General features: G+C 39.5%; 1 protein-coding gene and 1 long non-coding RNA gene across 2 annotated transcripts in view; both read right to left on the bottom strand.

Moving 5' to 3' along the window:
- The window catches only part of LOC106084797 (uncharacterized), a 168,438-nt gene that overhangs the window by 33,803 nt on the left and 106,811 nt on the right, over positions 1 to 27,824 (bottom strand). The window lies entirely within an intron of this gene.
- On the bottom strand, positions 19,207 to 19,582 carry LOC106084798 (uncharacterized). The gene is made up of 2 exons (XR_001220867.1): positions 19,444 to 19,582; positions 19,207 to 19,389 (listed from the first exon to the last, which is right to left on the bottom strand). It is a non-coding gene; the product is annotated as an uncharacterized LOC106084798 (long non-coding RNA).

Genomic DNA, 27,824 nt, shown 5'->3' with positions numbered 1-27,824 from the left:
CGGACAGTACTCGTTGATAGGTGAGAAGTTTTCTCCCTGCTCCATAATATTCTGCTCTGTCCTAAAGTTCCTGTGCTGCTCTGTCCTAATGTTCCTGTCCTAATGATCGTGGGCAAATTTGCTACCACTCTCGACCTCATTTGATCCTATGACACAGTCTTCGGCTTCGCTTAACTATCCATACAAAAGTTCGCACAAGGGTGGGTAATATCCATTCCTGGCTAGTTTGTCGGCCATTTCATTCCCGGCCGCCTATTGATGACCCAGAAACCATAAAAGCTTGATTGCCTTTACCGCTACCTGCAATGGCCAGATGCTAGAGCCTTCAGTCGAGCTTGACTTTCTCCGTAAATCGTTATAGTCAAATAGGGTAGCCACTCTTACATTAGCTTCAATCTTACCAATGAAATCGCACCCCCGGATTTGATTCCATTGCAGAATAAGCTACAGAGTCGTGTCATCAACCGCTTCCACCGGATGACCCAAGACCCAGCAAAGCCTGACAGGCTTCCCCACGAATTAAAGATGTTCTCTGCATCTCGTAGCCAGCCTCGACCCTATGAGCCTTCAGCGCTACATGATTGTCCATGTACTACATGATGAAGAATGCCACCAAACAACGGCAAACTTCTCACATAGCACTGAGTGCTGTCCGATACAAGTTTAAGCTCAATGATAAGGGGCCTCTTTTTATAGCAGAGTCCGAACATCGTCCACACGCAGTGCGGATGATGGATGTTTTTACATGACATAGTACCTCGCGAATGTCAACAGCATTGAGAGGTGATAACCATCGCTGAAAATTTTATCTGATGTTTACGCCAGGATTCGAAACCAGGCTTTCAGCGTCATAGGCGGACATGCTTACATCTGTGGTGGCCTTTCCCGCCACCACCGGGTGACCCACGAGCCAGCAAAGCCTAACAGGCTTCCCCACGCTTTAAAGATATTTTCTGCATCTCGTAACCAGCCTCAACCTTATAAGCCTTCAGTGCCACATGATTTTCCACGTATATCGTGATTAATATAGAGTCCAATCGTTTAGTCTCTCTAAAATCGAAAGTATCTCCAAATCCTTCAAGATGATGAAGAATCTCACCTAACAGAGGCAATCTTTTCACATAGCACTGAGTGCTGTCTGATTCCAATTAAAGTTCAATGATAAAGGGCCTCTTTTTGTAGCCAAGTCCGAACAGCGTGCCGCAGTGTGACACCTCTTTGGCGAAAAGTTTTTACATGACACAGTACTTCGCAAATGTCAACAGCATTGAGGGGGGATAACCAACGCTGGAAATTTTATCTGATGTTCACGCCAGAATTCGAAACCAGGCATTCAGCGTTATAGGCGGAAATGCTTACCTCTGCCCTACGGTGGCCTCTCTTAAATACTCTACACTCCGCTAAAACAAGTATGACTCTAACTTCGTGGTATTTTTCCACGATGCTCTCATCCAACCTTAAGCCATCCGTATGTATAGAATGTCAAGAGGAAGGCGGAACTTCTATCCCTCTCTGAGGTAACCATATTCAATCTGTTAACAAAGAGGGACTTGTTATTTGGTCCCTAATGACTCATATTCACTGCTGATGGGCTGTATCCTAAACTCCCAACAGAATAAAAGAGAGCTCAAAATTCAAAATAACCATAGCCCGGCAATCCATCAGCACCGCTTGACTTCCCACTTATATTGTGATAGTCCGAACCGACAGCAGCTTTTGCCCCAAAATCTCTAAATTCTTTAAAATGGTGTAAACATTTTTCTAAAACATCCTTCTGTCGTCCAGAAACCCAAATGACTCCCTAATTTGTAGATACTTAATCAAGACTTCTGCCCCGGTGACCGACCCCATTTAAACTGAAACCACTCATATTTATAGAAGGGAAATGTAGGATACCTCTAGCCTGCAAACGCCTTCAAAGAAATACACTTCTAATCCGTCAGCAAAACAGAATCTCCTTAATATAGAGTCATTAGCGGTACATATCTCTTGTACCTCAGCCCCCCACAAGATTAGAAGAGAGCCCAAATTTAGTAATAAGTCAGGCTCCCTCAGACTAAGGCAAACTTCGTCGCGGCGGCATTTCATCGAGTATGACATTAAGCGCCTTGATCGGGGAGCTACCAGCTCGGCTCTCGGTCATATACAGCATGTGCAGTGTCTTAGATCAATACTTCGATAGGTAACAAACGCTACTACGAAGTTATCCCTTGGTGTAGTGCAAAACAACCAAGCCAATTCTGGAAAATCCATTTCATTTCCTAATTGTACTGCCAAACAGCATTCATAGCTCTTTCGCGTTTCTTGCAAATTTGAATAAACCTTTGTTTAATTTAGATAAACATGCGAAAGATGCATTAGTCAGCTCTCATTATTAATTTCTGCCAGATTTTTATTGCAAACAGGTATCAATGGAGGTGTGTGTGTGTGTTTGTATGTGCGCAGCAAGCCCACAGATTCCAAGAATGATGGGTGGCAATCGGTGGTGATTGGGTGCGTCAGTGTGAATGCGAATGACTGTCTCACACGAAATCTATGCGATTGCGTGCGTGAGCACCCATGGCAATGCACACACACACACACACACACACGCACACACGCACATAACAAAAGTGTGAGCCCCATGAATGTATTTGTTTTGTAGTTAAGCCAATTGTTGTTGTTATTGCTGCTTGCGCCGTTGCTGTTGATGTCAAAATAACATCAACAAGTGGGTTGTTGTTGTGGCATAGCATGGCTGCTGCAGGAAAGAATAACAACAAAACGCCCAAAGTGCCTTTTGTCACCACCAACCGCCTTTCGTATCCTCCTCAATCAGTAGAACAACAACGTCACTCACCCACTTAGTAGTAGTCTCTGTAGCAGTAAAACTATAGAGTAGGCAGGCACTTTATGGCATTGCATTGCTATGCAATGGTTGTGACTGACGTGGGGCATATTGTTGTTGCACACTAATAACACAACTTTACAACTGAATATCTATGTATGTGTTGTGCTCTTGCCACTGCGGCAATGGCCCTGGTTGACGTTTGTTTTAGCCTACTCTCCGAAGAGTCTCTGTTTGTGAGTGAGTGTGTGTTAAAGTATGTCTGTTGTATGAGTGTTCTTGTAAAGTACAGCGCACAGTGGGCCAAATGGCAAAAAAATTGGAAATAAGTCTACAACTTTTTATCTGTTGATTTTAGCCATACAAAATGTTCTAGACATTTGTAGAGGAGGACATAGGCTTTCAGAAAAGTGCTGTTGTTGGTCCATATCTTTAATACAGGGTGAGCTACAGGGTGTGAAAGTTGACCACTTTTGACTTCTCCAAGCTTCTGGGGGCCATAACTTTTGATCTACTCAACCGATTTACATGATTTAGGACTCTAGAGAAAGAGCTTGACAAGATCTAAAAAACTTATGCATAAAGTACCATGCCATCGTGTACTGTTAAGGAGTTATGAATTGTTTAATTTTAAAATATGAAAATTTGGCCTTGGTTTTTTTCAGTGTTTTTTAAATAACTCCGTCAATTTTAAAGCTATAAACTTCATACTTCACACAAATTATGCCAGCATATGTGTGCATAAAATACAAAAGGAATCACGTGAATATCTTTGGCGGTTTAAAAATGGCATCGTTTTCAATATGAAAAATATTTTTTTTGTCAAAAAATTGCAAAATTTTTCAAAAAAGATACTCCCATTTCCTTTAAGTTTTCGCAAACTTTGGCCATCAAAGCATTATCATTTCTTTCCATTTTCACAAAGTCGAGGTATTAAGAAAAGTTTTAAGTGCTAATTTGGCTAATTTCGATATCAAACAACACCGTTATCTTAAGACCAAAATGGCCAATTTTTTTACTAAACTTCAAAAGTTTCTCACTGGAAAAAAAGTTCCACGGGGATTTTTTCGCTTTTTTTGAACTTAAATGAAAGCTTAAAATGTTCCCAACATTTTAAGGTATGTCTCGCCATATCCTAGCCATAAATGAGATCGTAGCGATCAAAATACTGAAAAAAGTCAATTTTCAAGTAGTGCTATATTCATTGCTAAAAAACAAGTATTACGTCACATTTTATTGCAAAGATGTTAAATAAACTTTTATTTGGTAACACTTCTTCTACAAAACACAAAAAGAATCATGGAAATATCTCTATTCTATTCCATTTTATGGAACCGGCAATAAAAAAGTCAATTTTTCAAAAAAGTCGAATTTCCCAAATTTTGTTTTTGTTGTCCTAATTGCACATGACACACTATAGCCATATTTACGCAACATACCTTATCGTAAAGGAAATTTTCATACCTTTCCAACGATGTATAAAACATTTCTCAACTCGGATTCTATCTACTCTAAAATTCATTTACACTTCATTAAACTCTATATAAAAATGTCTATTTGTGAAATGGAACCTTATATGGGGCCTACACTAAAACATTGATAGATTTGCCCAGGGTTTACAATACAAATGTGTTAGAATAAAAAAAGGTCTCCTGCCAAAGTTTAAAAAAATTGGAATAAAAATATGTGTTTTAGAGCGAAAACACTTCGCATCGGCGTGCGTTTATATGTATATTAGCTACTCCCAAAATAAAAAAGCATTTTAGTTTTGTATTATTTGATTTTATTCTCTACCAAATAATCTAAGGTATCAAAATTTAAAAGCTCTTTAATTTGAATGGCATCGGGATCGTCCTTATCTATATCGTCACATATTTTTGGTAGCCATTTAGTTCTGATGCTGTATAGTACCGGATCAGACGATAACAATAAATATTGAAGTAAATCATAATTTTGGTTAAATTTGGTGCTCTTTCGGGTATTGAAAAGCCGGAACTGTTTAACATCTCTATTACGGGATTCCTGAGCTTCTTCTGTAAGTTCTCCTAACGGAAGTATGTTGTATTCCACAATTTCCTTGCCATGATGTAAGACTTTATGTACTGTCGGTGTTAAAGCTTTCCACGAATATAAATCAGATAAAATGTTTTTTGTGTCATTACTATAAGCTTCAAATTTGGTTGAATTTATCATCTTTTTGCTATTGATTACAGCCAAAATCACTTTGAATCGTCTTAGCAAGTGTTCATCAAGACCGGTTATTTTAGATGTCGATACGGGGTCCTCAAAAAACCGCCTTGCCGAGTTGCCATCATTTGTGCTTCCGTATCCGTAAAGAGGTTTATCTATTATAAGTCCCTTTTGTTTAAACTCCAACTGGATTCGATTCTTCTCTTCCTGCCTCATTTTGTGAAGATCTTGGTTGTTTCTAGCAGAGACATCGCGGTTTCCAGGGCTAGTCCGATATTTAAGGTCATACGATAAATGCAAACAATACTCCATGAATCGAATTCTACAGTGCAGGGGCGAAATACCGAAATTGAGCGCATTTTCGTTTACTAAATTTTCATCAGACTTGTCCTCGAATTGCCCATTCTTCTTGCCACAAATATTGCATCTCCAATTGGACATAACGCCAGTTAATGCGTTTGCCACCTTTCCATCGATCATAGTGAGTTGTAGTTGAAACGAAACTTTTATATTTCTTCCCAATTGGTTTATAACAATCATGGGTAATGCAGCAATTTCTTCCTTTATTTCGTTCACCAAAGATCGTGTTGTGTTCCGGTCTTCCTTTGTATACTCAAACCGAATTGGGCGACATAAATATTTTGACCCAGGTGTTCTATTTATCCATATATCTTGAAATGCATTTTCTTTCGATGATGAAGATTGGTCCTTGTACAATCTCATTCTCAATGGTACTAATGATGCCATGAAAATTGATGCGAAGTTGGTATCTATTTCTGTTTGTTGCTTATATTCGGAAAATCCAGATGATCCATCACAACCCCATTTGCTGATCAAAACCACTTCGGAATTATTACATGTGTTCAACTGTTCTTCAGTAAAATTAGAAATAATTCTAACAGCTGTATTTTCAACAAGATCAGCAAGTTTCACTCTTGCTTTTAATTCGTCCACGTATATATTTGATGGCACCATTTTCGTCCTGGTGTTGTACAATTTATGTTTTGAGGGTAAACAACCCCATCCTTTTTCACGAAGAGCCTTCCTCATTGTTGAGTATTTGTTTCTTGAGAGGCCTAGGTTCAAAATCAGGGCCAGTGCATCTTCCTCCGTGAATTCTGTAGTCGATTTTGGAGTTGGAATACTTTCTACCATTCTCTTTACCCTTTTCGGAGATGCTAATGGTAAAACATCGACAATTCGTCCAACATTTTTTGGTTGTGTTTTTAACAATGCTGTTTTGAACGTATCTTTTATTAAATTTGGCGGATGTGCCGCCAATAGTTCCTCTTGTTTTTTCTTTTTGGTTTTCTCCGTAACTTCGTCGTATGCTTTGCTAGGCCGGCCGGGAATCAGCGGTTTAATTTCAATAAGTAGATCCGATTTCAGCCACTTCTCATACATTTTGAAAAACTTGATTTTTGCGAATGAACATTCTGGCAACCTTCTCTCAAATGATTTGTAGAATTTTTCAAGTTTGTCTAAAGCGTCTTTATTTAGCCTTATTCCATATATGTGGTCCAAAGTGTAAACAAGTTCCTTAAATGACTCCGTGTATGATTTGGAATCATTTTTGATGTCCCATACAATTTTCGAAAGAGTGGAATACTTCAGTATGACTTCCATAACTTATAAATGTCCTTTACGCCTCTACAAAATATAATGAAGAAAATTTGGATTTTGTTCAAATATTTATGCAATATATTCACAATTAATGACCCATTTCAGGTATCAGACGCAATCGTAAAAAGGGGTCCAAAGTGCCTCTTTTTACTTACTCTTCTATAATTATTTACCTGGACTCGAATTTGGTTAAAAAAAATGACAATGAATTTTTTATGGGTAGGTTTTTTCACATTCATTGATACGGTGGATTTCCTGGGAATTCGACATAGCGAAACAGGTAACATTTGTCTGCATCAAATCTTAACACAAATATATATATATATGCAGGTATATTTCTAGGTTACTTTTTATTCAAAAATCATCAGCTTACATTAAAAATAGATGTAGGTACTATACAAACGCACTCCGATGCGAAGTGTTTTCGCTCTAAAACACATATTTTTATTCCAATTTTTTTAAACTTTGGCAGGAGACCTTTTTTTATTCTAACACATTTGTATTGTAAACCCTGGGCAAATCTATCAATGTTTTAGTGTAGGCCCCATATAAGGTTCCATTTCACAAATAGACATTTTTATATAGAGTTTAATGAAGTGTAAATGAATTTTAGAGTAGATAGAATCCGAGTTGAGAAATGTTTTATACATCGTTGGAAAGGTATGAAAATTTCCTTTACGATAAGGTATGTTGCGTAAATATGGCTATAGTGTGTCATGTGCAATTAGGACAACAAAAACAAAATTTGGGAAATTCGACTTTTTTGAAAAATTGACTTTTTTATTGCCGGTTCCATAAAATGGAATAGAATAGAGATATTTCCATGATTCTTTTTGTGTTTTGTAGAAGAAGTGTTACCAAATAAAAGTTTATTTAACATCTTTGCAATAAAATGTGACGTAATACTTGTTTTTTAGCAATGAATATAGCACTACTTGAAAATTGACTTTTTTCAGTATTTTGATCGCTACGATCTCATTTATGGCTAGGATATGGCGAGACATACCTTAAAATGTTGGGAACATTTTAAGCTTTCATTTAAGTTCAAAAAAAGCGAAAAAATCCCCGTGGAACTTTTTTTCCAGTGAGAAACTTTTGAAGTTTAGTAAAAAAATTGGCCATTTTGGTCTTAAGATAACGGTGTTGTTTGATATCGAAATTAGCCAAATTAGCACTTAAAACTTTTCTTAATACCTCGACTTTGTGAAAATGGAAAGAAATGATAATGCTTTGATGGCCAAAGTTTGCGAAAACTTAAAGGAAATGGGAGTATCTTTTTTGAAAAATTTTGCAATTTTTTGACAAAAAAAATATTTTTCATATTGAAAACGATGCCATTTTTAAACCGCCAAAGATATTCACGTGATTCCTTTTGTATTTTATGCACACATATGCTGGCATAATTTGTGTGAAGTATGAAGTTTATAGCTTTAAAATTGACGGAGTTATTTAAAAAACACTGAAAAAAACCAAGGCCAAATTTTCATATTTTAAAATTAAACAATTCATAACTCCTTAACAGTACACGATGGCATGGTACTTTATGCATAAGTTTTTTAGATCTTGTCAAGCTCTTTCTCTAGAGTCCTAAATCATGTAAATCGGTTGAGTAGATCAAAAGTTATGGCCCCCAGAAGCTTGGAGAAGTCAAAAGTGGTCAACTTTCACACCCTGTAGCTCACCCTGTATTAAAGATATGGACCAACAACAGCACTTTTCTGAAAGCCTATGTCCTCCTCTACAAATGTCTAGAACATTTTGTATGGCTAAAATCAACAGATAAAAAGTTGTAGACTTATTTCCATTTTTTTTTGCCATTTGGCCCACTGTGCAGCGTTATTTTGGTTCTGACACTTTTGTGCTCATGGACATGAGTGGTTTTGTACAGTGATTTACGTGTTTTTCAAATATTACAACTATTATGTATAAAAAAAAACATATATTAGGGAGGGACGGCAACACTCCAATAATAATTGCTATGTCAAGGGCAAGCAAACATAAAAAAAAACAAAAATATTAAAGAATCTGGGCTTTAGGGTAGCTAACAATTTAAACGACCACATTTTTTTTGCGTGAAAATATTTTTTATAGTTTAAAATGACAAAAATGTGTGAAAGCAGTCTAACTTTCAGAATCCATTCACTCTAGTTTGACATGACCACCTTTGACCTTGACTATTGCCTTGAGACGCTCACTAAATGAGTTGCAAGCTGAACTTGGTGAATTTCCGTGGTCGGGTTCCCCGACAAGAAACATTTCCGCATAAAGCAATTTGTAAACTGCCAAATTGACTATTGGTTGCCCAAAAAGTAATTGCGGATTTTTCATATAGTCGGCGTTGACAAATTTTTTCAATGGCTTGTGACTCTGTAATTGCATTCTTTCTTCTGTCAGTTATCAGCTGTTACTTTTAGCTTGCTTTAGAAAAAAGGTGCGCGAAATTTTTTTTACATTTGTTTGTTTGGCGTCAATTTTAATATGGAGCCCACAAAGGAGCATTTTCGTCATATTTTACTTTATTATTTCCGTAAAGGGAAAAACGCGGAGCTGGTTGCTAAAAAGTTACGAAATGTGTATGGTGATAAAGCCTTAAAAGGAAGACAGTGTCAAAATTGGTTTCGCAAATTCCGTTCTGGAGATTTTCACTTAAAGATGAGCCACGTTCAGGTCGGCCAAATGAAGTTGATGATGACCAAATCAAAGCATTAATCGAATTGGATCGCCATGTAACTAAGCGTGAGATAGGAGAGAAGTTAAATATGCCAAAATCAACCGTTCATTATCACATAAAAAGTCTTGGACTGGTGAAAAACTTGATATTTGGGTACCACATGTATTGAAAGAAATTCATTTAACAAACCGAATCAACGCTTGTGATATGCATCTTAAACGCAATGAATTCGATCCGTTTTTAAAACGAATCATAACAGGAGATGAAAAATGGATTGTTTACAACAACGTTAGTCGAAAACGATCATGGTCCAAACATGGTGAACCAGCTCAAACCACTTCAAAGGCTGATATCCACCAAAAGAAGGTAATGCTGTCTGTTTGGAAAGGTGTGGTATATTTTGAGCTGCTTCCAAGGAACCAAACGATCAATTCGGATGTTTACTGTCAACAATTGGACAAATTGAATACAGCCATCAAGGAGAAGCGACCAGAATTGGTCAATCGTAAAGGTGTCATATTCCACCAGGACAACGCTAGACCGCACACATCTTTCGTCACTCGCCAAAAACTGAATGAGCTTGGCTGGAAACTTTTGATGCATCCACCATATAGCCCTGACCTTGCACCATCAGACTTCCATTTATTTCGATCTTTGCAGAACTCTTTAAATGGTAAAACTTTCGGCAATGATGAGGCTATAAAATCGCACTTGGTACAGTTTTTTGCAGATAAAGGCCAGAAGTTCTATGAGCGTGGAATACTAAATTTGCCAGGAAGATGGCAAAAGGTTATCGAACAAAATGGCAATTATATATTTGATTAAAGTTCATTCTAAGTTTTATTAAAAATGCATTTACTTTCTTTTAAAAAATCCGCAATTTATTACTTTGGGGCGGTAAAAAACGAGTTTCAAGCTGCATGAACGTACGAGAATTTGAGCCTACGTACGACCACATAACTTTCTATCACAAGTGATGATATGGGCAGCTGAAACCGCCAATGGCCGCTCTGCTATAGTTTTTATCGAGCCAGGCGTCAAAGTTAATGCGACTTTTTACTGGGAAAACATGTTGGAAGCTGCTTAGGTCGTTGCCGTTTCGCTGTTCCACAATGTTGCATGCGCATTCGTCGCCCACTCCCTTAACTCGAACTTCGTCGACCCGAAAAGCTTCAAGTTAACCAAGTTTATTGACAGCAGTTTTACGGCGGCAGTGAAGATGTTTACACTCGACGTCCTAGCGTTAGCACCACACCACTTCACGCATTTCGTGATCACCCGGATCTCCGCCTGCAGGACCGTATTATGGTCAGGTAGTCTAAAACAGATCTCAGTACCTGTATTTTCAATGTAAACCCCCAGGCCCACTCTGTCCTCTGGCTTTGATCCATCCGTGTAACATGATCTTCCAGACGACAATACTAGGGTTCCGTCAATCCAAGACTGTGCCGATGGCAGCAGTGTCTCGCACTCGACTTCAAGGTTCATTTTAGGTATCCGATCGGAAACGTCTTCCTTTCCTTCCAGGTTTCCTATCGTCGCCTCAATTATATCGCGATGGTATGAGCTGCTGCCATCCTCAATCCATTCTCCCATCGCCTTAATTTTCATAGCCGTAGTGGCTGCCTCACACTTAATCTGTATGTCAATGGGTCGGGTATCTAGAATAGTCTCCAGTGCCCTGGTGGGCGTGGTCCTCATCGCTCCGCCTATGCCAAGACAACATGTTCTCTGAACCTGTTGTATGGTCCTTATGTTGCACTTTTTCTCCATAGCAGTCCGCCAAACTACTGAGGCGTAAGTAAGTATTGGTCTAATCATGCTCCTGTAGAGCCAGTGGACTATCCTCGAATTCAGGCCCCATTTCTAACCTACGTCCCGTCGAAATAGTGCCCAACATCTGTGAGCCTTCTCAGTATGCTCCTGAATGTGACACTTCCCAATTCAGTTTCCTGTCCAAGATTACACCTAAGTATTTGACCTTGTCAGATATCGAAATAGTCTTATTGAGAAAACGTGGTGCTTTGAATTCGCCCACCTTCGTCTTCCTCGTGAACAGGCATATTTCAGTCTTCTCTGGGTTAATATTGAGACGTCTGGGTCTAGCCCAGTCATATGCCATATGCAAGACCCTTTCGGCCCTTCTGTAAAGCTCGTTCGGATCCTTACTCCTTAGAAGTATTATAACCTCGTTTGCATAGCAGACGGGTTCAAATCCCTCCTCAGTCAGCATTTGTAATAGGTCATTTATGGTGGCCACCCATAGGAGTGGCGATAAAATGTCCCCTGTGACATGGGTTTATGCCATTTTCTCCCTTATTTTTATGCCACGGAACACACAATTTATCCACCAGATCCTTAGCATATGGTTTATACAGTTACAAGGACCGGGTCCACCCGGTACTGGTTTAAGGATTGGATAAATGTGTCGCTCCGCACATTGTTAAAAGCCTCCTCGATGTCAATGCATCCGTCAGTGTGTACGTTTTGACATCGAAGAATTCTTCTTCTTTATGCATAACCTCTTGCAGGGCAGTCTCCACCGACTTTCCCTTGACATAGGTATGCTGTTTTTATTTGAGCAGTTCGCTGGATGTCCTACTCTTAATCATGGTATGAAGAATGCGTTCCATGGTTTTGAGTATAATAGACGTTAGGCTTATGGGTCTGTAGGCCTTTGGTGTCGCATTACTTGCCTTGCCGGGCTGCCAGGCTTTCCGAGTATATGCAAGTCCTAGGCAAAATGCAAATGCAAATATGCAAATATTGGCCATGAACATTCCACTAAGGAACAGGGGCAAACTTCTCACATATCAATGAGTGCAGTCCGATTCAAGTTTTAAGCTCAATGATAAGCGGCCTCCTTTTTATAGCCGAATCCGAACGGCGTACCGCAGTGCCACACCTCTTTGGAGAGAAGTTTTTCATGGCATAGTACCTCACAAATGTTGCCAGCATTACGAGGGGAAAACCACCGTTGAATTTTTTTTTTCTAATGGTCTCGCCAGGATTCGAACCCAGGCGTTCAGCGTCATAGGCGGACATGCTAACCTCTGAGCTACGGTGGCAAGTCCTAGGCAAGCTGTGAAAATTTTGGCCAGACGAGGCGCCAGATAGTCTGCCTCTTTCTGTAGTAACGCCGGAAATATTTCATCAGGTCCGGGTGACTTAAATGGTTTGAAGCTCCTCAAGGATTTCTTCACCATAAATTCCGTTACTATAAACCTTCGATGAACGTCATTATTTTAAGATTCCGATGTCTTCGTGAGTTCCTTCGTATGCTGTGGAAAATGGGTTTTGATCAAAATCCTCAACATGTCCTCCGTTGTCTTTGCTCTCACTCCCATGTCGTCTACTTAAGTTTCAGTATGGACATGGGTTTTAGAGAGAAACTTTTTTATCTTGGCGGCGTCATTAACGCTATTGACCTGTTCGCAGAAAAGCTTCCAGGAGGCACTTTTGCCGCTCTGGTTATCTTATTGTATTCCTTGAGCCATGCGCAATACACATCCCAATAAACTTCGGCTTTTTTACGACGCGCTCTGTTAAAAAGTCTGCTGACCTCTTTCCAATATTGCGAATCTTCCCTGTCATCCAGGGTTTTTCTTCGGCTGATTACCTTTCCTAAAGAGGACAACTATCTTCGAAGGACCCCACCAGTGCAGTCGTTATAGTGTTGACATTTTCATTATCTTGCCAAGTCTTCTTCGGAGTAGCCTTCCGAATTTTGTCCAGTTGGTTTTCATCTTATTCCGAAAGCTTATCGGATTTGGCGCTGGCCGTGGAGACCCTCAAATCCTGAACCTCATCGATTAGATTTTCTGAACATATCGTCACATCTAATACCTCTTCCCTAATCCTATTAACAAAGGTAGCGTTGTTACCAATATTAAGTGTTATTAGGTTGTTAGTATTCAGGAACTCTGCCAGGGCTTGGCCCCCTCCTATTAGTGTTGATACTACCCCACGAAATGTGATGAGAGTTCGCACCGCACCCTATTAGTACCTCGTTTCCTGTCTGTTTTGCTTTCCTCACCAGCCGTTGCAGCTCCGACTTCTCGATCTTATGCCTTTGCACCTGTATGTTGGGTGTGTGGCAACAGAGATCGCCATGAAACTGAGGGAGTCAGGTGTATGGCGCTCCTCTAACTTAGGTTTTTCTCTTTTCTGAGGGGGCTTGGAGGACGTTTTCCCGCGATTGTAAAGGCACGTCGGGTCGCATGAGATCGAGACTGGATAGAAGATGCTAAGAGCTTATTCGAACCATGGGAAAGGCCATCAATGTGTGGCGGGGAATAAAGCGCCGCACGACCTGGGCAGGAATAGATCGCTGATTGCCGTAGATCTTGCTAAGGAATCAGTGAGATCTCCACTATGCGAGTTTCTTGGTAGGGTGGACGCCTTCTTCGTGGGCTAGTGCTGTAGATTATAGAGTGTCAAAGGCCCTGTAGCCGAGTGTGAGGAGGGGTTGAGATATCTCATTGAAATTTGGAAAGGTTAAAGCTGAGGTATTAGCGAGATCGTGTGAAGAAATTCAAAGAAAAAAAACTAATAAAGATATCTCAGGTTCAGCTGAACCCTAAGTCTCAATATGTGATTTTGGGTTGCTATCAATATGGGTTGCCCAAAAAGTAATTGGATTTTTCATATAGTCGGTGTTGACAAATTTTTTCACAGCTTGTGACTCTGTAATTGCATTTTTTCTGCTGTCAGTTATCAGCTGTTACTTTTAGCTTGCTTTAGAAAAAAAATGTAAAAAAAAGGAAATTTGATTAAAGTTCATTCTAAGTTTTATTAAAAATGCATTTACTTTCTTTTAAAAAATCCGCAATTACTTTTTGGGCAACCCAATACAAACAAAAATTCGTATACATCTTTTCAACTATCTCTGATATACCGCAAAATATGGGGACCCTTGTTCCACAATGTTACGAACTGTTGTGTGTGGGGATTTGCATGTTTTAACCTTCACTACACCCTTATGTTTAAAATATGTGTCTGCACAACTATTTCATGTTCATAATGCTTTTAGTTGTTGTTGGTTTTTTTTTTAACATGTTGCCACTAGAAACTTTTCCCATTGTACAGGTTTCATTTGTAATTGAATGCATTCGTTGGTCCATCTGAACAAATATGTAACATATGTGTGTTATGTATGTTTGTGTAACATAGGTCCTTCTATGTTTTTAAGGACCTATTTTTCAGCTGAAAGTCAAGGTTCACAAACCTTGATCATTCACATGCTACATAGCACATTGCTGTACTACAAAATATAAAAATTCCTAGAATTTTGTAAAGGCAACATTAAACACAACACTGCATGATATGTAGAATGGACAAAAGTTCATAAGGGAAAGATTCATTTCATTTGATATGGTAGTTATTCTAAAACTAAAGTTAGATTGCTGTATGTATGAAAATGAACAAGGAGATGTTGTTTTGTTAAAGAACTGAAAAGTGAAACATTTGAACATAGCACTTAATTAAGTTATGCCAAAAGGAAAACTAACATTTGCTTTTTAAAATTGGAGAGCAATTTCATTGGAACACCAATATGATATTCTGACTTTGATGAGAAATGTATATTTAAGATATTATTCTGAAGAAATTTCAAATTTGTAATTAATTCTAAAGAAGAATGTATGCAAACTTGATTTAAAGCAAATATCAATTGCTGGAAGTGGTGCCCTTGACTTTTGATTCAATTTAATAAAGAATTTTGGAGCAAAAAATTTCAAGTAAAACTGGTAAAAGTGAATCTTATATACACTCCACCATGGGTCGCAATTGTCAAGTTATTTCAATGCTTTTCCTTTATAGGCAGAAACTGAAAAAGTACAATCTCGACAGATGGACGGACAAGGCTAAATCGACTTGAAATGTCATAATGATCAACAAGTAAGAGCGTGCTAAGTTCGGCCGAACCGAATCTTATATACCCTCCACCATGGATCGCATTTGTCGAGTTCTATGCGCGGTATCTCTTTTTAGGCAAACAAAGAATATTGAATAGGAACTGTTATGCTATTGGAGCTATAGCAAGTTATAGTCCCATTCGGACCATACATGAATGCTAAACATTGTAGATGTCATTGTGTAATATTTCAGTTCATTCGGATAAGAACTGCGCCTTGTAGGGGCTCTAGAAGCAAAATCGGGAGATAGGTTTTTATGGGAGCTATATCAAGCTATTCATCGATTCAGACCATATTAGACAAGTATGTTGAAGATCATGAGAGAAGCCGTTGTACAAAATTTCAGTCAAATCGGATGAGAATTGCACCCTCTAGTGGCTCAAGAAGTCAAGATCCCAGATCGGTCCATATGGCAGCTATACCATTTTATATACCGATTTACGCCATACTCAGCACAGTTATTGGAAGTCATAACAAAACAAAGCATGCAAAATTTCAGACAAATCGGATGAGAATTGCGCCCTCTATTGGCTCAAGAAGTCAAGATCCAAGATCGGTCTATATGGCAGCTATACCAGATTATTAATCGATTTGTATCATACTTAATACAGTTGTTGGAAGTGATACCAAAATACAACGGGCAAAATTTCAGTCAAATCGGATGAGAATTGCGCCCTCTATAGGCGCAAGAGGTCAAGACCCAAGATCAGTTTATATGGCAGCTATATCAAAACATAGACCGATTTGAACCGCACTTAGCGTAGTGGCTGCAAGTAGTACCAAAACAGCACGTGCAAAATTTCAATCAAATCGGATGAGGATTGCACCCTCTAGAGGCTCAAGAAGTCAAAACCCAAGATCGGTTTATATGGCAGCTATATCAAAACATGAACCGATTTGAATCACACTGAGCGTAGTGGTTGGAAGTCATACCAAAACACCATGGGCAAAATTTCAGTCAAATCCGATGAGAATTGCGCCCTCTAGAGGCTCAAGAAGTCAAGACCCAAGATCGGTTTATATGGCAGCTATACCAGATTATGAATTGATTTGAATCATACTTAACACAGTTGTTGGAGGTGATACCAAAATACAAAGTGCGAAATTTCAGTCAAATCGGGCGAGAATTGCGCCCTCTAGAGGCTCAAGAAGTCAAGACCCAAGATCGGTTTATATGGAAGCTATATCAAATCATGGACCGAATTGGCCCATTTACAATCCCAACTGGCCTACACTACTCAAAAGTATTTGTGCAAAATTTTAAGCGGCTAGTTTTACTCTTTCGAAAGTTAGCGTGCTTTTGACAGACAGACGGACAGACAGACAGATGGACTGACGGACAGACGGAAGGACGGACATGGCTAGATCGACTTAAAATGACATGACGATCAAGAATATATTGGGTTGCCCAAAAAGTAATTGCGGAAAATACACTTTTTTTCTAAAGCAAGCTAAAAGTAACAGCTGATAACTGACAGAAGAAAGAATGCAATTACAGAGTCACAAGCTGTGAAAACATTTGTCAACGCCGACTATATGAAAAATCCGCAATTACTTTTTGGGCAACCCAATATATACTTTATGGGGTCTCAGGTGCATATTTCGAGGTGTTACAAACAGAATGACGAAATTACTATACCCCCATCCTATGGTGGAGGTTATATAAATGTATAAACTTTATGGGGTCTTTATGGAGCAGAGACAACGGAGGATATGTTGAGGCTTTTGATGAAAACCCATTTTCTACAGCATACGACGGGACTCACGGAGACACCGGAATCTTGGAATAATGACGTTGATCGAAGGTTTATAATAACGGAATTTATGGTGAAGGAATCCTTGAGGAGCTTCAAACCATTTAAGTCACCCGGACCTGATGGGATATTTCCGGCGTTACTACAGAAAGAGGCAGACTTCTGGCGCCTCGTCTGGCCAAAATTTTCACAGCGTGCCTAGGACTTTCATATACTCCGAAAGCCTGGCAGGAGGCAAGGGTGGTGTTTATACCCAAGCCCGGCAAGGCAAGTTATGCGACACCAAACGCCTAAAGACCCATAAGCCTTACGACCTATCTACTCAAAACCATGGAATGTATTGTGGACACAATGATAAAGAGTAGGACATTCAGCGAACTGCTCGAATACGAAGATGAAGGTGGGCCAATTTGACGCACCACGTTTTCTCAATAAGACTATTTCGATATCTGACAAGGTCAACTACTTAGGTGTGATCTTGGACAAGAAACTGAATTGGAAGTGTCACATTCAGGGGCGTACTGAGAAGGCTCACAAATGTCGGGGCACTATGTAGACGGGCCATAGGCTCGAAATGGGGCCTGAATCCTAGGATAATCCACAGGCTCTACAGGAGCGTGATTAGACCAATACTTACTTACGCCCCAGTAGACTGGTGGACTGCTATGGAGAAAAAGTGCAACATAAGGACTGTACAACAGGTTCAGAGAACATGTTGTCTTGGCATAGGCGGAGCGATGAGGACAACGCCCACTAGAGCACGGTAGGAGACTATTCTAGATATCCGACCCATTGACATACAGATTAATTGTGAGGCAGCCACTGTGGCTATGAGAAGAATGGATTGAGGAGGGGAGCAGCTCATACCATAGCGGATTAATCGAGGCGACGATAGGAAACCTGGAAGGAAGGGAAGACGTTTCCGATCGCATACCTGAGATGAACCTTGAAGTCGAGTGCGACGGACTGCTGCCATCGGCACAGTCTTGGATTGACGAGACCATTGCCATCTGAAAGATCATGTTACACGGATGAATCAAAGCTAGAGGACATAGTGAACCCGGGGATTAACATTGAGAACCCATTGACTGAGATCTGTTTTAGACTGCCTGACCATAATACGGTTCTGCAGGCGGAGATCTGGGCGATCACGGAATGCGTGAAGTGGTGTGGTGCTTATGCGAGGACGTGGAGTGTGAACATCTTTACCTTCATTAAAATTGCCATAAAGGTAATAACAACCAGGGCGGTAAAGTCACGAACAGTCTTGCAGTATAAGAAGTCTTCTCTGAGGATGGCAAAATCCACATCGTTTGGGTGCCGGGCCATAACGGAGTAAGGGGAAATGAAAGGGCAGACGATTTGGCGGTGAAGCCCAGAGGACTGCCGTCAATAAACTTGGTAAACCCGAAGCCTTTCGGGTCGACGCAGTCCGAGTTAAGGGCGTGGGCGACGAACGCATGCAACATTGTGGAACAGTGAAACGGTCGGTAGGGCGGCGAAAATCCTATGGGGGGATCCAGATCGTGAGATGACAAGGCTATTACTGAAAGGAAGCAAGAAGGAGGTCAGTATAGCTATTGGTATCATAACGGGACATATAGGACTAAGTGATAGCGGTGCGGCGGTGCGGTGCGGCAAGTGATAGCGTGTTTAGGGCATGCGGGGTAGATGATGAGACGTTGGAGCATTTCCTTTGCCATTGCCGGCTTTCACGTCTAACAGATACCGGCCCTTAGGTGGGGACACAATATCAGACATGAACCAATTTAGGGGAGTGGCATTGAAAATAATTACGGATTTTGTAAGTAGCATGCAATTCCTAACTTAAAATTTTCTTTTAAGAGGTTACTTTCTTGTTTTAAGAGCGCACAACAAGCACCCTCTTTTCAGCCTAACCTAACCTATGGGATCTAAGACGAATTTTTCCGTAAAGTTACAAACGGAATAACGAAATTATTGTAGTATACCCCCAACCTATGGCGAAGGGTATTAAAATGTATTCGATGTCAATATATTCTTCTACAATATAAATGACACAACGATGTGCAATATTTGAATAGAGAAAAAAAAAAACAGCCAAGGATTTCCATGAACTTCACATTTGTTGGCATTTCAGTTGAATTTTTTCTGCAGGATATAACGATTCTGGCAAATTATTAATTCCCCAGAAATTAAATTTTTTATTATACCCATATACAAGCTGATGATATTCAACGATATAAATAATTGCATTAACAAGCATTTATTGATTTTATCGATAATTGATATAATGAGTTTAATGATATTGGTTTTCTGAAGCGTATAAGTAGATGGTAGTCGCGAATTAACCATAAATTTGAAATAAACAAAAAATAAGAACAGTGGAAATATAGGACATTCTTTTTTTACTACCAGCCTTCTACAATTCTGCAATTCATAATCTGTGACATTTTTGCTTTTTTCATTTCAACGTTCACTAACCTTCAGTTACAGTATCATGGCAAGACACTTTCCTTTAACCCTTTTACTATTATTTGACTTTGAGTTCCCATTCAGCCACAAAAGGAAATTTTATTCAAAACATTTCAATAACTGATTGGAAAGGATAATGTCAAACATGTAAATGTGATTCAACGAAAAAAAAAAAAAATTATAGATAGGTTGACCTTTAATGCCTAGGCAAATATGATTGACACTTAAATTTCCTACTCATTTGCCGTCAATGAAATCGACACAGAGGGTAGCTTAGATGGAGGAAGGGGATTGACAGGCAATAGCAAAGGGCAACATTTTAATTTCCCCACATTGTGTTCAACAAGAAAAAGAGGATATAAGACTTTTTGATGATAACTTTAATAAAAACAAAAATATTTAAAACCAGTAAGGAAAAGCAAAAGTCGGGCGGTGCCGACTTTATAATACCCTACACCTACTCCATGTGTCAATGTGTCAGCTATTGGGTTGCCCAAAAAGTAATTGCGGATTTTTTAAAAGAAAGTAAATGCATTTTTAATAAAACTTAAAATGAACCAATTTTGATGGACCTCGGCGAGCAAATATGTTCAAACTGTAATAACTACAGTTGACAAATGACAACATTGTTGCAAATTACCCAAAATCTGACGAACATATATATGGGAGCTATATCTATTTCTGAACCGATTTCGAGAAAAACTTCTCAGTTAATGTAGTAATCGTCGAGGAAAGCGTTGTGCAAAATTTTGCCAAGATGGGTCAACAAATGCGCTTGCTGTGACTCTAGAAGTTTAAATCGGGCGATATGTATATATGAAAGCTATATCTAAATCTGAACCGATTTCCATGAAATTGACTAATAATGTCGAGAGTCGAGAGAAAATGCTTTTTGCCAAATATTGAGAAAATCAGTTAACAAAAGACCATTTTATTGCAATATTACTGCAAATCGGTCGAACATATATATGGGAGCTATATCTAAATCTGAAACTTTACACACATTGTGAAAGTCGTCATGTAAAGCGTTGTACGAGGTTTTGGGAAGATTGGTCAAAAAATGCGCTTGCAGTGGCTCTAAAAGTGAAAATCGGATGATATACATATATGACAGCTATATCTGAATCTGAACCGATTTCCCTGAAATTCACCAGTAATGTCGAAAAACATGAAAAAATCCTTCCTGCTAAATTTCGAGAAAATCGGTTAGCAAATGACCATTTTATTGCATTATTATTAAAAATCGCACAAACATATATATGGGAGCTATATCTAAATCTGAACCGATTTCGAGCAAACTTCCAAAATATTGTGGTAGTTGATAAGGAAAGCGTTGTGCAAAATTTTGGCAAGATTGGTCAATAAATGCGCTTACAGTGGCTCTAGAAGTGAAAATCGGGCGATATATATATATGGCAGCTATATCTAAATCTGAACCGATATCAATAAAATTCACCAGAAATATTGAGAGTCAAGAGAAAATCCTTCCTACCAAATTACAAGAAAATCTGTCAACAAATGACCATTTTATTGCATTATTACTGCAAATCGGACGAACATATATATGGTAGCTATATCCAAATCTGAACCGATTTCGAGCAAATTTCTCTGATATAGTGGTAGTTGTCGGGGAAAGCGCTGTACAAAATTTTGGCAAGATTGGTCAATAAATGCGCTTGCAGTGGCTCTAGAAGTGAAAATCGGGCGAGATATATATGTGGCAGCTATATCTAAATCTGAACCGATTTCTATTAAATTGACCAGTAATTTCGAAAGTTAAGAAAAAATCCTTCGTATCAAATTTCAAGAGAATTGGTTAACAAATGACCATTTTATTGCATTATTACTGCAAATCGGACGAACATATATATGGGAGCTATATCTAAATCTGAACCGATTTCTATAAAATTCACCAGTAATGTCGGTAGTTATAACAAAATTCTTCTTGCCAAAATTTCGAGGGAATTGGATAACAAATCATCATTTAATTGCAATATTATTGAAAATCGGACGAACATATATATGGGAGCTATATCCAAATCTGAACCGATTTTTTCCAATTTCAATAGGATTCGTCTATAGGCCGAAAAACATGACCGTACCAAATTTGAAGGCGATCGGATGAAAACTGCAACCTGTACTTTGTACGCAAATTAACATGGACAGACAGACGGACGGACAGACAGACGGACATAGCTAAATCGAATCAAAAAGTGATTCTGAGTCGATCGGTATACTTATCAATGGGTATATCTTTCTTCCTTTTGGGTGTTACAAACAAATTCACTAAGTTATAATACCCTGTACCACAGTAGTGGTGTGGTACAAGTAAAAGGGTGCTAAGTTCGGCCGAGTCGAATCTTGGGAATCCACCATCATGGATTCTGCTTTCTGATTTGGACGGTACTTGGCACAGTTGTTGGAAGTCATAACACAACACCATGTGCAAAATTTCAGCCAAACTTTCGTCACAGGAGAAATCGTCATAGCTGGCATGAAAGGATCAATGAGTATAGTCGGGATATCGGTTTATATGGGACCTATATCAAGTTATACACCGAATCGAACTATACTTGGGATATTTGTAAGATGTCATGGAGAAATCATCGTGCAAAATTTCACTTGAATCGGTTAAGAACTGAGAAATTCAATAAGTATAAGCGAGATATATGTTTATATAGGAGCTATATCAGGTCTAGGGAAGGGATGCAGAAAATTTTTCAACAGAGGGAAAAGGGCACCACATGATTGGGACGTCTATAATACTGAGGTAAGAAAATACAAGATCGAGCTAAGAAAGGCTCAGAACAAATCCTGGTTGGAATGCGGCGGCTCCGTAAAGGATACATCTGAGGCCTCTACACTAAAAAAGATCCTATCATCGAGACCTATTACGTTGGGATATATGCAGAAGTCAGAGAATCCAGGGACTATGTCTAGTGAGGATATACTTGCATTACTCATTTTCCGGGAAACTCTCTAACGGAAAATGCGGCATCACAAGAGGTTATCACTGAAATGCATTCGTCGTCATGTATCACCGATTGAAATACAAGTTGTATTCGACAGACTATCTTCTTGGCTAAGGGAGATTTACTCTGATTATATCAGCATTTCTTATGTACCTGTGGAATGGAGAGACACAAAAGTCATTTTCATTCTAAAAGTCCGAAAACCTTACCACACAAAGGTGAAAGATTTTCGTCCTTTTACTGTCATCCCTTATGCTGAAGACTCTAGGGAGGTTGACAGAAACATACCTTAGGGCAAAGATCCCTGGAGATCGCCTGTCTCGGCAACAGCCGTAAGGGCAAATCAACTGAAACAGTCCATCACGACCTAGTCACCTACATAGAGGGTTCTCTCGCTGTAACGGAATACACAATGGCAGCACTTCTTGATATTGAAGGTGCTTTTAATAATGGAAAATCGCCTCTGAGTCGATCCAGTCATACCCGTCCATCCGTCGCACCGTTTATCAAAATCACGAAAGCGGTCGAACGCGTAAAGCTAGCCGCTTGAAAATTTTTACAGATATTTGATATTAATGTAGGTCGTTGGGGAAAGCGAAACGTTGCACCCATTACCCAGATGCAGTATTTTACAAATTAGTGTAAAGGGGAGGATTGAATACCTCTTCGAACTTGAAGAAATGAAGTACCCTATTTTCTCAACATTCTGAGTGGATCTAGCTATGTCTGTCCGTCCGTTCCTTCGTCTGGCAAAATCAGGATAGCGGCCGAACGCGTAAAGCCAGCTGCTTGAAATTTTGCACATATATTTCATATTAATATAGGTCATTGGGGATATCGAATGGGCTATGTCGGTTCAGATCTGGATGTAGGTACCCTATAATGTGCTCCTTCAACTTGACTTATTGAGCCCATAGAAGCTGCAATAGTGTTCTGTTCTACCTAGTGTTCTGTTATGACTTTCAACAATCGTGACAGCTATGGTTCGAATCGGTCGCCCGATTTGACATCTTGATTCCATAAATACCGTATTGCTATCCGAATTATCTGATATTTCCAACGAAGTGTTCTGTTATGACTTCTGCAATTCTTAAGGGATTTGGCGGATATTTCGCACGAACTGTTCTATTATGACTTCCACCTATTATCATGACTATGGTCCCAATCGTTGTATAACTTGTTTGGAAATCGCAATTGTTGTCCGATGAGGCTAAAATTATACGTAGTGTTCATTTATGACTCCCAATAATAGTTGTGCATTGTTTACTTTCAAAATATTTTTGAAAATTGTCTACCTGTAGCAAATCCTCAATTGTTTAAAAGCTCAAAAGTAAGAAAGTCCGCCTTTGACGCTGAACGCCTAGGCTCAAATAACGGTAAAAACATATCTTAGTCCCTGGGTTCTCAATGTAGACCCCCAGACCGACTCTGTCCTCTAGCTTTGATCCATGTAACATGATCTTCCAGATGGCAATACTAGGGTTCCGTCTATCCAAGACTGTGCCACTGGCAGCAGTGCCTCGCACTTGACCTCAAGGTTTATCTCAGTTATCCGATCGGGGACCTCTTCCCTTCCAGATTACCTATCGTCGCCTCGATTATACCGCGGTGGTATGAGCTGCTCCCATCCTCAATCTTCGTCTCATAGCCGCTGTGGCTGCCTCACACTTAATCTGTATGTCAATGGGTCGGATATCTCTAATAGTCTCCAGTGCCCTAGTGGGCGTGCTCCTCATCGCTCCACCCATGCTAAGACAACATGTTCTCTGAACCTGTTGTATGCTCCTTATGTTGCACTTTTTCTCCATAGCTCATGAACATTCGACTAAGGAACAGTGGCAAACTTCTCACAGATCAATGAGTGCAGTCCGATTCAAGTTTAAGCTCAATGAAAAGGGGCCTCCTTTTTATAGCCGAGTCCGAACGGCATGCCGCAGTGCGACATCTTTTCGAATAGAAGTTTTACATGGCATAGTACCTCATAAATGTTGCCAGCATTAGGAGGGAAAAACCAGTGAAATATTTTCTGATGGTCTCGCCAGAATTCGAACCCATGCATTCAGAGTCATAGGCGGACATGCTAACCTCTGCGATACGGTGGCCTTCATAGCAGTCCTCCAAACTACTGAGGCGTAAGTAAGTATTGGTCTAATCACGCCCCAGTGGACTATCCTTGAATTCAGGCCCCATTTCGAGCCTGCGGCCTGTCTATATCTGTGAGCCTTCCAATTCAGTGACACTTTCAATTCAGTTTCCTGTCCAAGATTCACCTTGTCAGATATCGAAATCGTCTTATTAAGGAAACGTGGTGCGTTAACTTGATCTAAAGGGTGATTTTTTTGAGGTTAGGATTTTCATGCATTAGTATTTGACAGATCACGTGGGATTTCAGACATGGTGTCAAAGAGAAAGATGCTCAGTATGCTTTGACATTTCATCATGAATAGACTTACTAACGAGCAACGCTTGCAAATCATTGAATTTTATTACCAAAATCAGTGTTCGGTTCGAAATGTGTTCATTCACCGTAACGTTGCGTCCAACAGCATCTTTGAAAAAATACGGTCCAATGATTCCACCAGCGTACAAACCACACCAAACAGTGCATTTTTCGGGATGCATGGGCAGTTCTTGAACGGCTTCTGGTTGCTCTTCACTCCAAATGCGGCAATTTTGCTTATTTACGTAGCCATTCAACCAGAAATGAGCCTCATCGCTGAACAAAATTTGTCAAAATTTGAACACATTTCGAACCGAACACTGATTTTGGTAATAAAATTCAATGATTTGCAAGCGTTGCTCGTTAGTAAGTCTATTCATGATGAAATGTCAAAGCATACTGAGCATCTTTCTCTTTGACACCATGTCTGAAATCCCACGTGATCTGTCAAATACTAATGCATGAAAATCCTAACCTCAAAAAAATCACCCTTTACCTTCGTCTTCCTCGTGAACAGGCATATTTCAGTCTTCTCTGGGTTAACATTGAGACCTCTGGGTCTAGCCCAGTCATATGCCATATGCAAGACCTTTTCGGCCCTTCTGCATAGTTCGTTCGGATCCTTACCCCTTAGAAGTATTATAACTTCGTCTGCGCAGCAAACGGGTTCAAACCCCTCCTCAGTCAGCATTCGTAATAGGTCATTTATTCTGGTCACCCGTAGGAGTGGCGATAAAATCCACAATACGTTCCATGGTTTTGAGTAGAAAAGACATACGGCTTATGGGTCTGTAGACCTTTGGTGTCGCATAACTTGCATTGCCGGGCTTGGGTATAAATACCAATTTTGCCTCCTGCCAGGATTTCGAAATATATGCAAAACCCAGGCACGCTCGAAAATATTGACAAGACGAGGCGCCAGATAGTCTGCCTCCGTCTGTAGTAATGCCGGAAATATTCCACCAGGTCCGGGTGTTTTAAATGGTTTGAAGATCCTCAAGGATTCCTTCACCATAAATTCCATAATTATAAACCTTCGATCAACGTCATTATTTTAAGATTCCGATGTCTCCGTGAGTCCCGTGGTATCCTGTGGAAAAAAGCCTCAACATGTCCTCCGTTTTCTCTGCTCTCAAGCCCATGTCGTCTACTAAAGATACAGTATAGACATGGGTTTTTGAGCGAAACTTTTTTTTATCTTGACGGCGTCATTAACGCCATCGACCTGTTCGCAGAAAAGCTTCCAGGAGGCACGTTTTGCCGCTCTGCTAATCTTATTGTATTCCTTGAGCCGTGTATAATACACATCCCAATAAACTTCCGCTCTTTTATGACGTGCTCTGTTAAAAAGTCTGTGGGCCTTTATCCCAATATTGAGAATCTCTCCGGTCATCCAGGGTTTTTCTTGGGCTGATATCCTTTCCCGAAGAGGACAACTATCTTCGTAGAACCCCACCAGTGCAGTTGTAATCCTGTTGACATTTTCGGCAATGTCTTCTATGCTTGAGCAAAAAAAAAAAACTTAATATCAAGGAAAATATCTTTCACCAAAGGAAGTGTTTACTTAAAAAATGGAAAATTCCCATCTTTTAATTAATCTTGCTTATCTTTGGCTCGAATCTCTAAGTGGTGTCGCTCTGCGGCAAGTCAAAGTAGTATCGCCCTGCGGCAAGTTGTTCGTACTGGGCAATGAAAAGGTGGAACCGTATCGAAGAGCTTTAACTGGTATCGGACAGAGGCCTTTGAAACAGGAGAAGTTTCCCCTCTGCCCCTTAATGGAATGATCATGACCATATTTTTGCACCAAATTATTCGACAAAGCTTTATATGAACACTTTAAACATTTTTTTTTTTACATATGCGTTGTCTACAAAATTGTTTGCTGCTGCTATAAATAAAAGTTCAATATTGACATTCATAAAAACTTTGACTCTATCATCCAATAGACCACCTCTATTGAAAATAAACGCCCATGTTCGCGTATTTTATTCAATTATTTTAATATAGGATTTTTGTACGTAACGCAGTTATTTACATACCTTAAAAAAATATCTTAATAAAGTCCTACGGCAAAACAAAAAGTCAACAATAACTTGGTTTATATGCATCCTTACTACTGGCTGTCGTCATAGCAGCAATCCATAACAAAATTGCCATAGAAAAAATTGCAGTGGCGTATTTCATGTCAATTTAGTGCACAAAAGCCCACTCACATTCTGTTCGTTAAGTTGAACGCAATTGCAGCCATTATCACTCGCAGATGGGCCCAATACGCAGCCATATAAATGCGGTGCAGCATGGCATCTATTTTTATATATACTGGCATACTATATAACAACCTCCGTATGCCACATGCGTGTCACATATCGAAAAATTTAATTTAAAGAAATAACTTTTGATGCAGTAGAAAGACTTAAAGAGTGAGTGGTTAAGGGATTTCCAACAAGAACTGTAATTTTGAATCGCAGTTGACTATATCAGGCTATGGACCGATTTGAACTATATTTGACATGGATGCTGGTGGTCACAGGAGAGGTCCATATGCAAAAATTTAGACAAGTTTTAGCCAATTGGGCGCAAGCTCCTTTGTTTGCAATTTTGATCGAGAACTGCTTCGCATTTTGTATTTTTAGTTGGATTTTAGTTTTTATGTAAGATTTGGATTTGTGCAAAATTTACTTCGACTTTGCCGTAAAAAGTATTCACAACTGACTGACTGACATATTGGAGCTATATCTAAATTAGGACTGATTTCAATTTAAACGTCTCATGTAAAATCGGGCGAATATTGTGGATTCTACAGCCTTATAAGGCCATATCGGATGAACGGTATATATGGTAGCTATATCTTAATCTAAACCGATTTCTATGAAATTTTGCACACATATGAAGACATCAAATAAAGCACCTCATGCAAAATTTTGAAAAGATCGGACCAAAATTGTGGCTTCTACAGCCTTAAAAATCCAAATCGGATG

Source organism: Stomoxys calcitrans, chromosome 2 (genome assembly GCF_963082655.1).
Source record: "Stomoxys calcitrans chromosome 2, idStoCalc2.1, whole genome shotgun sequence".
Taxonomy (NCBI): Eukaryota; Metazoa; Arthropoda; class Insecta; order Diptera; family Muscidae; genus Stomoxys; species Stomoxys calcitrans.
The sequence above is the reverse complement of the archived record's forward strand: the minus strand, read 5'-3'. Positions and strand labels throughout refer to the sequence as shown.